The 12,225-nt window shown below is 41.3% G+C and overlaps 1 protein-coding gene across 1 annotated transcript in view; it reads left to right on the forward strand.

Moving 5' to 3' along the window:
- The first annotated feature begins 9,873 nt into the window (after positions 1-9,873).
- Positions 9,874-12,225, forward strand: part of SERPINB7 (serpin family B member 7) — a 54,539-nt gene continuing 52,187 nt past the window's right edge. The window contains exon 1 of the mRNA XM_019807104.2: positions 9,874-9,923. The gene's annotated coding sequence lies outside the window, so the exon portion shown is untranslated. The remainder of the gene's footprint in view (positions 9,924-12,225) is intronic.

Genomic DNA, 12,225 nt, shown 5'->3' on the forward strand with positions numbered 1-12,225 from the left:
AAGAAATCCTTCTTATTTTCTATTCAAGATAACATGAGGTGATAATCAGATAATAATGGCCATGATACATTTACTGCCTTCTCAGTACCCTCTTGGTAAGTACTTCCTTCCAGAACTTTCTCAGAGATGTGAGCAAAACAGAGGATCCCCTCAATTCTCCCTTCCCTAAATCTATCTTAGAAGAGACAGTCCAAAATCAGCCATTGCTTCCCTCCTGAGGTGCTGGGACACCCTCTTCTACTACTAACAGTGCTGGCAGCTGACGATAGCTTTTCTTTACCATCAGGGCACTGAAGGATGGGGCTGACTTCACTCTCTAATAATAAACATGTTATAAAGTAGCAATATTCCAGTAGTCTCTGGGCACAGTGGGTTTAACTGTGGTACAATGGAGAGACTTGAAGCAACCCTGATGGGTGGAGAAAAACGAGTTGTATCTTGGCATCTACTTCTCACTTTAAACATCCTGAAGAGACAGTGAATGGAACCAGTCCAGTGAATGCTGGATCCTTTGATATGAACTTGGCATGCGCTGTGCAGGAGCACGGAGGTACACATGGACCAAAGGCCTTGGGCATGACCATAGCCGAGCTGCATGGCACTCACTTGGCTTGGCCTCCATCTGTTAAAAAGACTCTGGATGACTGCCCACTCCCAGACTGCAGGCATAGAACCCCAAAGTCCTCTTGAAGGGATGGGAACTGAGCTGATAGTCATCATTTAGAGTCAAAGCAGGGAATACTTCTCACAGAGGGGCCTTCAGAAGCACTAATATGGGTGCTCAGCTAAGAAAGGAGGACTCGGAGAGACAGCAACTAAATCAGCCCCTGAGAGCACAGCTGGGAGGTGCGCTAGAATCAGGATCCTGAGCCTCTTTGTAGGATAGAGCCAAGAGCTTTTTAGGGCACCCGGCCTGGGATGGGGAGAACACAGCTATTTTCACTCTTCAAAAAGCAAATGTTATTTGTCAATTATATCTCAGTAAAAAAAAAAGAAAATATGGGCAATGGACCTGAATAGACATTTCTCCAAAGAAGACATCCAAATGGCCAACAGGTACATGAAAAGATGCTCAACGTCACTAATCATCAGAGAAATGCAAATCAAAACCACAATGAGATATCATCTCACACTTGATAGGAAAAGAAAAGAGAGAACAAGTGTTGGCAAGGATGTAAACAAAAAGGAGCCCTTATGCACTGTCAGTGAGAATGTAAATTGGTTCAGCCATTACCGACCACAGTACAGAGGTTCCTCAGAAAATTAAAAATAGGACTGCTGTATGATCCAGCAATCCTATTTCTGGGTACATATCCAGTGAAAATGAAATCAGTATATGGAAGAGATATCTGCACTCCCATGTTCTTTGCAGCATTATTCACAATAGCCAAGACAGGAAAACAACCCAGTGTCCATCACTTAGAGCCATGAAACTATTCAATATGATTCCATGCCAGAGGAGACATGTTCTTACACGTCTGTCTCATTACATAGGATGTGCAGCACAAAGAGTGAACCCTAATGTAAACTATGGATTTTTACTTAATAAGAATGTATCTAAGTAATTACCAATTTAACTAATAATAATGATAGTGTTGGCTCATCGGTTGTAACAAATGTATGACACTAAAGCCACATGTTATTAATGAGGAAATTGGAAGGGGCGGCAAAGAAGGTAGGTGGGAAGTCTTTTTGCTTAATTTTTCTATAAAGCTAAAACCACTCCAAAAAACTTAAAAGACTAGTAATTAAAAAAAAATAGGGAGGAAGATCTCCTTTACCTGGATTTCAAAAACAAAGAAGTCTCTACTTTTTTCTTAGATGTTTTCTGATAGTATTTTGTTTTCACTTCTAACATTTTTATTCTCTTTCATACTTAAAAGCTCTGCTGAGTTTGTCAGTGGTCTTTTTTCCCCTTATTTCAAGAACACTGTGCTCCAGATGAGTGTCTGGTATAGACAATGTCATAGCGACTCAGACAGAATTGCTGGTTTCCTAACCAACTTCACATCCCCACCTCAATGCACAGGGAAGCCTGGTATTCCCCCATGGCCAGCAAATAGCATCAAACCAGAATCTGAGTCATTGTGCATCAGTGGGGCATAGAACATCAATTTTTCTTCGGTCTTTTTGCTCTGAGTGGCCTCCTCCATGTGAAATTGCTGCAAAATTAGAAGGCAAAGTGAAAAAAAAAATCACCACCTGGATAGTGGTCCAGAGAGAGATTTGTCTGTGTATTTACTAGTAAGTATAGCTTTTCCCCTTTACTTCTAAATCTGTCATTTTTTTTCCTCAGAAATTTTCAGGAGCAGAATGAAATGGCAGAAATGAAGACTTAATGGAGACCACCTTGAGGGGCAATCCCCACCCTCAAACTTCTGTGTTGAGGAATCTAGCTCCTTCTCCTGGTGCTGTCCTTGAAGTGCCTGGTTTAATGGGGTGACTGTAATCTTGGTATGACTGGCTCAGGCCTGACTTACCTCTGTTGCCCTTGTATGATAATCAGTAGCTTCCTATTTCACACTCAAAAGTGTCCTGGTTTGGATGATTAGTCATATGTCTTTCCCACCTTAATGTTACCGGATATTATGTCATGGTCTGAGGTCATCCTATCGAGTTAGTTACCTAAGGCAGCAGAGAAGAGCTGCTGGTAGGGGGCTCCAGTTCTTTCGGTGACAGTAACACTGATGCTTGACCAGCTCTCAGGCTTTGCTTTAATGTCCCATGTTCCTTTGATTTTCTTCCTGAGAGCACCATCCCTCTTCTTGCTCTGGGGTCTTTCTGAGGGGAGCTACTCCTTATATGTCTTATTCTGGGAGAAACTTCTTTTATTTCTTTCCATTGGGGCACTTGTTTCTTCTTTGTGTCAGTAGAGAAAGCAGAGCTCAGTGAGGCACCCAGCCTATCCTTAACAAGACCCAAAAAGCACATATACCGCCAGGCAGCACCATATTTGCTGCCCAAGAGTGAATCACTTTAAAAGATTTTTGTCATTTCATTATTCATTGATACCCTTGTTCATTTCTTGAAGAAATATTTCTTGAGCATCTACTAAATTCTAGGCTCTATGTTAAGCTGTGTGTATATATAATGAATACCAAAAAAGCCTTACTACTTGTCTTCATAAACAAAGAAGGCAGACTTCAGAACAGTAATGACGCCTGGGTGCTGGGCACTGTGAGAAGGGTGTTATGGGCAAGGACAAGTGATGAGGATGGAGTGATGGATGGGAACCTCCAAGAATCCCCCAGTCTAGTCCCCAAGTATCTTTGACTATCAGTGTCGAAAAGACTGTGTGTTAAGAGGGAAAAAGGCTTTTGGCTGACATTTACTAGACTGGGATTTGGCAGGGTTTTCAGATTCTACATGGGATCTATGGAATTTTTTTTTTTTTAAAACTGCTTTCTGTTAACGAAATCTTTATAAGGTCTTGTAGAGCATGCACCAGACTAACAGACTGCGCTTGATCTCACTGGTTATGATGAGTCCTTCAGAATCCCACCCCTTACTTCCATAGTGGCCCAAATCCTCTTCGAGATTCCCCACTATTCTCTTCCTTGGGTTGGCTCAGTTTGGAATCTGCTCCCCTCTCTGGTGCCACAGAAGTCACCTGTGACATCACCAAGAGGTCCATGACAGTGCCGCCCTCTGTTGGTGCTGTGTCCAGACTACATTGGATCAAGTCTCCTTGGGTTCCTGGACCTGCCACTCCTGCCCAAGGGGGCCCAAGGATTTGGTGTGAGGCGGAAATGCAGTGCTTGCTGTGGAAGCTGGGTCGGAAACCTCTTGCTACCTGTCTGCTGTATCTCATCCCATCATTCCCAAGCAGGGCTGTGTTGCTGTCCCGGTCTTGTTCAAGGATGATGCAGAGGCTATTTGAACTGTCCCATGAAGATTTTCTACCTTGGGACTCAGGCTTGAGTATGGGAGGAACATGACCTGAGCATACGGGTGGGCTGCTTGTACAGTTGCCCTTTATCTCGGAACCTGAGCCACCATCCTTGGGTCATGGACGCCCCGACTTTCCTCCTGAACATGAATTCTTTCCAGAATGCTCCCTGAATCCTCATGCAGATAGGCTCCAGCGGGCTCCCTCATCACTTCTTCAAACATGTCCTTGCCACCCACATTCCTATGTGGGCCACAGGTCCATCTGGGACCCTGGCCACACTCCTCACTCTTCACTTCCAGATGTCATCTTTCAAACCTCTAACTTGCAACCTCATTACACACGCACAATCCGTCTTCTCTGTTTTGATTTTCTCCTTGGCACTTATCACTCCCATATATTTTATTTGTTTATTTTGTTTATTGACAGTCTCTCTCCACTAGTATGTGAACTTCATAAGGACCAGGGTTTTTTTAAATCTTTGTTTTGCTGTCTCAGTGCCAGTAAGGCCTAGAGCATACAATAAGTATCAGTTGAATCAATTAAGGAATTCTTTAAATCCTTCAATGTTCTGAGTGTCTACCATGTTCTTGATTTGGAAAATGAGGAGCATTCATTGGTCTGAGTGAGATATGCTGGATGGGGGCTGATGCAGTGAACTTGGCCCAGACCTCATCTGACAATTCTAATAGGATTGTTCAATAGTAAAATGAAGGTGACCTCAGGCTACAAAGAGGAAAAATGTTTTATTTCTGCATACACAATCTCTTCAGATAAAGAAGATGAAAGAGCCTATATACTCCCACATGAGATGGTTTAAGATACACCTTGTGTTGAGCTGGGTTCCCCAGAACATCTAAGCCACAGTTTAGGAGAGTCACTGACCACTGTGGTCGGCTGACCCATTGCAGTGATGCTCACAAGTGGAAGGGAAAGTCCAGCCTGGCTGAGTGAGAGGTATTGATAATAGGGAGCTGAACAGTTTAGTGGTTGCCAGTTTGTTAGGACACCATTCCAATTAAGTAAAATTGTTAAGGATGGTCAGGGGTCTCTGGCATCTCCAAAACGAAGTGTCATAGTGTTATATAATATAACCGGATTTTCCAGTTACAGCTAAATTTTATTCAGCTTTTACACTAAGTTACAACCTCTTTGTTAAGCAGTGTGTCTTGGCCTCCTCCTGGTGGGTGAGACAATAATATGAGATGCTTATAAAACATAATCTGCTTGTGGGAGATCATGATGACAACAATGGCAATGAGAACTAACATTTATTGAGGTATTACTTTATGTCAGACACCATTTTAAGTATTTTACCAATTTTTAAAAAAGATTTTATTTATTAATTTGGCAGAGAGAGAGGCAGTGAGAGAGGGAACACAAACGGGGGCGGGGTGGGAGAGGAATAAGCAGGCTTCCTGCTGAGCAGGGAGCCTGATGTGGGGCTCGATCCTGGAACACTGGGATCATGACCTGAGCCGAAGGCAGATGCTTAACGACTGAGCCACCCAGGCGCCCTGTATTTTACCAATTTGATCCCCACAAGTGTATGTGACGACACTCGGTCACTTGGACTGAGACTTAGAGAATGTCCGTAACTTGCCTAAGGTCCCATTGTTGGTGGTAGAGCCAAGATTTGAGCCCAAGCAGCTTGACTTCAGAGTCTCTGTTCTGTCCTCTGCACCATTGTTATAATGGTACTTGGTACATTTGTGAAAGTTGGAGGGAGGGTTAGATTGGGGTTCTAACTCTGCTTCTGCCATGGCTCCTCTTAAAATCGGTAGTCCCTAAACACTGAGCTAACTGACGCTTGCTTAAGGGCTGTGGATGTGTTGCTGCAGCTCCCCGTCCTATCACTAGATGGCAGACTTGGTGGCGGGAGGGAGCAGAGGGTGTGGTAGGTATACAGTGTTTAGTTTGTAAATCTGGTCTTCTATCCTACTGGTAAAGTAGTTTATGGGCTATTTCAGTCATACAATATAAATATTTATTAAATTTATACTCACTAAATTTGTTTCAGTTTGTATTTAATAGTTCCATTTGTCCTCTCTATTTGTTCAATGTATACAGTAGCTACAAAAGAAATATAAATCAGATAGCAGGGAATTTGGCTGCCTTCATGACAATGACTAGAACAGTGTCTGGCCTACAGTCAGGACTCAACAATATTTGAGATTTTCTTTTCTTTTTTTCATGTTGTAAGGGTTTCATTTTCCTTTTTGTTTTGAACAAATGTTAATGTTATAGAAAAGTTACAAATGTATTACAAAGAGTTGCCTTATATCCCTCACTCCATTTCCTGTACTGTTAACATCTTATATCACCTTAGTAGAGATATCACAAATAAAAAATTGACATTGGTACAGCCTTATTAACTAAAGTAAAAAACTTATTTGAATTTTACCCCTTTTTTCCACTAATGTCCTTTTTCTGTTCTGGGACCATACTTAGGGTTTCACCTTGCATTGTTATTATTTTTTCTTAGTCTCCTCCAGTCTGTACAAGTTCCTTGGTTTTTCTTGGTATTTCATGACCTTGACAGTTTTTATTGATCCATTATTTTACAGACTGTCCCTTAGTTTGGATCTGTCCAATGTATTCTCCTAATTGGAGCGAGATGATGTATTTTGGGCAAGAAAACCAGAAGAATGATGTGTCCTCGTCTGTGCACCACATCTGGGTGTTCATGATATTGATATGTCTTATTGCTGGTGATGTTTACCTCAGTCACTCGGGTGATGTGATGATTGCCAGGTTTTTCTATTGTAAAGTAACTTTTTTATACCTTTGTAGTTAATAAATACCTTTGAGGAGAGTTTTTGGAGATAATGCGAATCTTGTATCTCCTCAAACTTTGCCCACAGACTTTAGTGTCTTTTTCTGCTTTACATTACTCTCTTATCCATTTGGCCAAATCACTATACTCTTGGCTCTATTCTTCATTCTTATATGACGCCACAGTCCTTACACTGGAGTGTGGATAAGAGACAGTGGAATGTGCATATGCTCTACAACTGCTACTTATTGACTGGTTCAGATAAAGGTTTTGTACTGATCTATAATTAAATTCCTGAACTGGACCTCTATGGACCCCACTTTGGATATTTTAAAAGTGAGAAACTATGCTCTGGAAAAAAAATATTGGAAGCAAATTTCAACAGTAATTAATGGAATAGGATCTACCCTCTTAAATCCATTGAAAATGTAAAGAGATGTTGTATTTTTAAAAATTTACCTAGTGATATAAACATTAAAAATTATAGATAATTATAAAGAAAAAAATTCATTAATTCTTCCCTTAACTCTAACGTTTGTTAAGATTATGCCAATATCCTTCAGAATTTTCCTATATATATATATATATACACACACACATATATTTTAATTTCTATTTTAGAAAGGATCATATTGCATATGCCATGTTAAGCTTGATTTGTGTACTTACTATGTTAAATAATTCTTAAGAGCAGTACAGTATTCATTTACAGGATATAGCAGTATTTATATAAGTAATTCCTTATTATTGTATATTTTCGGTTGGCTTAGTTTTTAAATTTTAAATGTGTCAGATGATAATTGGAGATACTATTTGAGGGTTACTTGTCCCCTTGATGTCTCATATCCACCTTCTAGACTTTCTGCGTACACTACCTTCATGAGGAAAGAGTATGCTATTGGACAGCGCTGAGGTTCCTCAATGGATTTTTTAGATAATAGCCTTGAAAGTCAAGCTTTTGCTTGCATATACCTGAATCTGGGAGACTAGGCTCTTTAAATTTCCAAGATTTGGCACAAAAAATGCAGGGCAAACTATGAGAGAAGCAGAATATGCAGTTAATTTGACACATGTGTGTGCACATTTCTGTTGAGTATGTATATGGGTCTGAAACAGCTTATTCACAAACTTATAATCAGTTTCAGTAGTTTTTCCACTTTATACTTTCACCACCAGTGTCTGAGAAGTACCTGTTCAAGTCTTTTGCACATTTTTCTATTGGGTTTTCTTTCCTTTTATTATTGATGTATAGAACTACTCTATGTATTTGCATAACATTTTAATGAGGGGGGATGAGGAAAAGGGATGTACTTATACCCTCAGTCTAGCCTTGGCAATGTGTCTGATTTTCCTGTATCCATAGGGTGTGTGTGTGTGTGTGTGTGTGTGTGTGTGGTGAGGGGATACGTGGGATGTTGTTTCTATGAAGGACTAGTGACCTTCCGATAGTTTATTATATTATGCCATGCTGCCTACCTTTCTTACCCTTTCTAACCTGGAAGTTAATCCATAGGCCAAGGCATCCAGTAAGATGGAGACTGAGTATCCCCAACCCAGGTAAATGGAATAGAGAGTAGAAGTGGTTCTATAAATCAGTGATGCTGGCTGGCTTTATTTAACACGAACAGGGAGGTGTCCTTATTTCAGCACACAGATGTTACATTTCTATGCTCCACTGTCATGGGGCCATGGCTGTATTTAACAACAAAGGCAAAGTGACAATAATTTTGTGATGTAGATAGGACTTTCATTTTCCATACAGGTCATGGTGAAATGCAAACATGAAAAGTCTTTTTCTAAAAGATAATTTAGAAAATGTGCAGGTGTGTATGAAGGATGTTTATAGTCATGGCCAATCAGAAATACTACTTGGACCACAATTAAGTACATATTTCTCAAGTGCTTACCAGGTTTCTTACAGTGTATTAAATCTTTGGGATTTTAAGGCAGCATGGCTTGCTTTCTGTGCTCAGGAAAAGGTCTTGCAGGAGTGACTTAGAAGTGACAATATAAAATTATATATAAAAAGTGGAAAATTCAGTAAAATACATGATGAAAGCATATTATCAAGAAAGGAAGAAATAAATATGGGCTGGTGATAATATGGAAGATGGTGAAAATGGGGGATTTGAGGTGGACCTTGAGTAATAGGTAATATGTAAATACAAGAATCTTATAGGTATAGTTCTCATACATCCTAGATTTTCCAGGGCTGTCTCAGTTATTATAATAATAACTACATTTATTAAATACCTACTTTCTACTAAGTACTTTCTATATGCTACTTATAATCCTCTCAATCATAAATTTAGTAAAATTCTCCCCATTTTTCAAACAAGCAAAGCAAGATATACAGAGCTTGCCAAAGGTCGCGTGGGTACAAGGTGAGGAGCTGGAATTTCCAGTACACCACACCCTTCCATATTCTGCCACCAGAAGCGTGCTTCTGAGAAGACGTATCCTGATGTTGGTTCTGAATATATGGTCTCTGCTGTGTATTGGGCTGTCAGCATTTCTCCAGAGTTGCACGTTGCCATCTGTTATTGGCTAGAACTGTTCATGTGTTGCAAGCTTTTCCTGAGATCCAGGACTTGAGTTACTGCATCTTTCAGGGATACTATTCGAGCTCTAGATAACGACTGTTGTGGGAATGGCTGAAGCCCAGGTATTGGGTCAGTCCTGGGCAGATAACAGGATTGTCTACGTGTGCTTGACCCTTCTTGGCTCTGGCTGACCCTTATGTTTATCCCCTCCCTGTGTTCTATTCTGCTGGCTCTGATTCTTGGCTCTTAACTGATAACCTGCTCTAAGTCCAAGTACACACAGTTTAGATGGGAATGTGAAAGGAGAGTCTTTAGAATGTTTTCTTTCTGTGACTGGTTTGGTTTGCTTGCTCATGATTAAATGGTAGCATGAATAACAGACACCAAAGCACTGCTGTAGACTTGCTGCTGAGCAGGGGGATGCCATGTGCCTTCCTGAGCTGGACGGGGAAGACTATTTGGTGTGTCTCCTTGGTGTCCCTTCCATGATTTTCTTTGTAGAGCGTCTGGGAGAGGGGAGGGGCTTCTGTGCTTTGCTGTCACCACTGCTGCTATTGTCACCAGCCTCTCCCTCAAGGGTTGAGCCAGTGGGAATTCTGGGGAACTTTCCCTGGGCCTTGGCAGAGATGATGCGGGAGGAGTGAGGACTCAGGAGGGAGGAGGCAGGAGGAACCTGAGCCCAGCAGTGCAGGTGGCAGAACAGCAGTGGGAGGAGGTAAGTGGCATTCTTATGCATGCTGGTTTATTCTAGAGTATTCTCAGACACCCTAAAAAGGATCGACAACCCTGAGGGCTGTCTGTGTGAGCATTCATCTGCCTTCAGAGTAACAGCTTTGCCTCCAGTATCTGGGCTTCTGGGAGTCAGACAATGCCTTGCTTGGTAAAACCGTAGTCTCCTGTGCTTCCCTGAAGGCATCATAAACTCCCCTATTCACTCTCTATTCTCTACAGGGTTGTAGAGTGATTTTAAGATTAGAATGACAGTGGATGGCAGCCTCTATCACATTGGCCAACATTTAGATATAAGAAAATCAGCATTGTTCTTTATGTGAAAAATGCCTACCACCTGCTGGATAAATCCAAGCTTATAAGAGATAATTTATACATTGAATATACTTAATGCTTGTGTCTGGGCTTCCTATCCCCTGTTCGTAACAACAGTACTTAATAAATGTGTGAATGAATGAGTGGATATTCACAAACTAGTCTCTTCTACCTTTTTTAAAAAATAACAAATGATCTAAGACCCTGATGTCAAGTTGCATGTCAGCTCCCCGATCCAAAACAAAAGCTAGAAACAATAATACATGATGATAAAAATTCCCCCCAAAATTTGCTAGGTGTTAGACACTCCCTATTGGTGATATTTTCATTATCAATGCTATTTGGCAACTTCAGCAACAGTGGGGAGAGGCTTGGCTTGATGTTGTTGTTTTTAGAAATGTTTTTGAGTACTTGATAAACTTATTTAGAATCAAAAGTTCTCAAAAAAGAAAAAAGTCCAAAGCTGGGTGCAGCTGAGCTTTAGAGTATCTCTGTGCTTTAAGTGTTGTCTTCTATGGTAATGTATAGCCTGGACCTCTCTGCTGGTATTTTTGCTCATAAAGATGAACTAGAGCGTGGGCTTCTCATTGGGCCCCTATAAGGCATGACACAGAGGAGAGGAAGGTAAAGGACTATTTATATCTTGTGAGGCCCTAACATCTGTGGTGAGAATAGAAATGGTAGCAACAGGAAACCTTGCATTTAATCACAGTTGTGGCTGGAAGATTTTGATTCCAAGTCTGTGGTAGGGTTTTCAATGCTAACATATCAGTAGAGAAGCTTATGTTTATATTGATGAATAAAATAGCATTGATTCCTCAACAGGGATGAAGTAAAACTGTTCTGGAAGTTTTTCTTAAAAAAGAGGTATTAAGTCTCCCATTTGTCTGAAAAGTGCTTAGAGATCTACATGGGGTGGAATGAAAGCTAAGTTTCATAGTAGGGAAGTGTGCTGTTTTATTCATGTTTCATGAGTGAAGATGGGGTCTGGGTTTGCCCTAAAGCAAACCCAGATTTCCTCCTTTATTCTTTGAGAACTAATCAGATTATGTTTTCCTGTCGGAACTGGGTTGTGTTGCCACGGGTCACGCTGCCTGGAACACCAGCAAAGAGATAAGAGCTCCACAAGTGACGTTTTATAGGGACAAGCCCTATAGTCTTAGAATGTTCCCCAGAGGAGCAAAGACAGGGATAGGTTGGTCTTCAGGGCCGTCCAGAGAGAAGCTGAAGCCCCAAGGACGGTGATTCTCTACGCCTGAGCCCTGCCCTCCAACTCAGTCGACCTCACTGGCTTCTCTCCTCACTTCTGTCAGAAAGAGTTTGAGCAGCATTTCTCCTGGAAAGCCTCCTGCAGCCACACCCGCTCCCCCAAAGCTCTTTCCAAGTATCTTTCGCCATCACAGGGCATGGACTACTAGGGGAGAGGCAGGGAAAATGTCTTAGGTTTCCTCCTGCCCACAGTGTTTAAACTGAAGTGTTGAATTGAGGTGGCATTTTATGCCATAGTTAGGGGCTTTCTGTTTGCTTTTTTTTTCTACTTCGGAAATGATGAAAAACACCTTTTTTTTTTTTTTACTATTTTTTTTCTTCTCATTGCTGCCCCCCCCCTTTTTTTTCTTCAATTTTTCTTTCCCTGTGAGAAGTCAGGAAATTTTTGGATGGGAAGAGGCATGAATAGGGATAAAAATCAGGGATAAGATGAGAAGGATCTGAGTTTCTTTCTACTGGTCCCCTTGGTATATAATTAGCCTGTTCTCATGGCAGACATTGGAGTTTGCTGGGACAGACACCGAACAAAATTCACTGGCAGTAGTATCATTTTAAAGGTGAGTTAGTGAGGTGACTGGGTGGCTCAGTTAGTTAAGTGTCTGCCTTCAGCTCAGGTCATGATGCCAGGGCTCTGGGATGAAGCCCCATGTTGGGCTCTCTGCTCAGTGGGAAGTCTGCTTCTTCCTCTCCTGCTCTCCCTGCTT

This window comes from Ailuropoda melanoleuca, chromosome 14 (genome assembly GCF_002007445.2).
Source record: "Ailuropoda melanoleuca isolate Jingjing chromosome 14, ASM200744v2, whole genome shotgun sequence".
Lineage (NCBI taxonomy): Eukaryota > Metazoa > Chordata > Mammalia > Carnivora > Ursidae > Ailuropoda > Ailuropoda melanoleuca.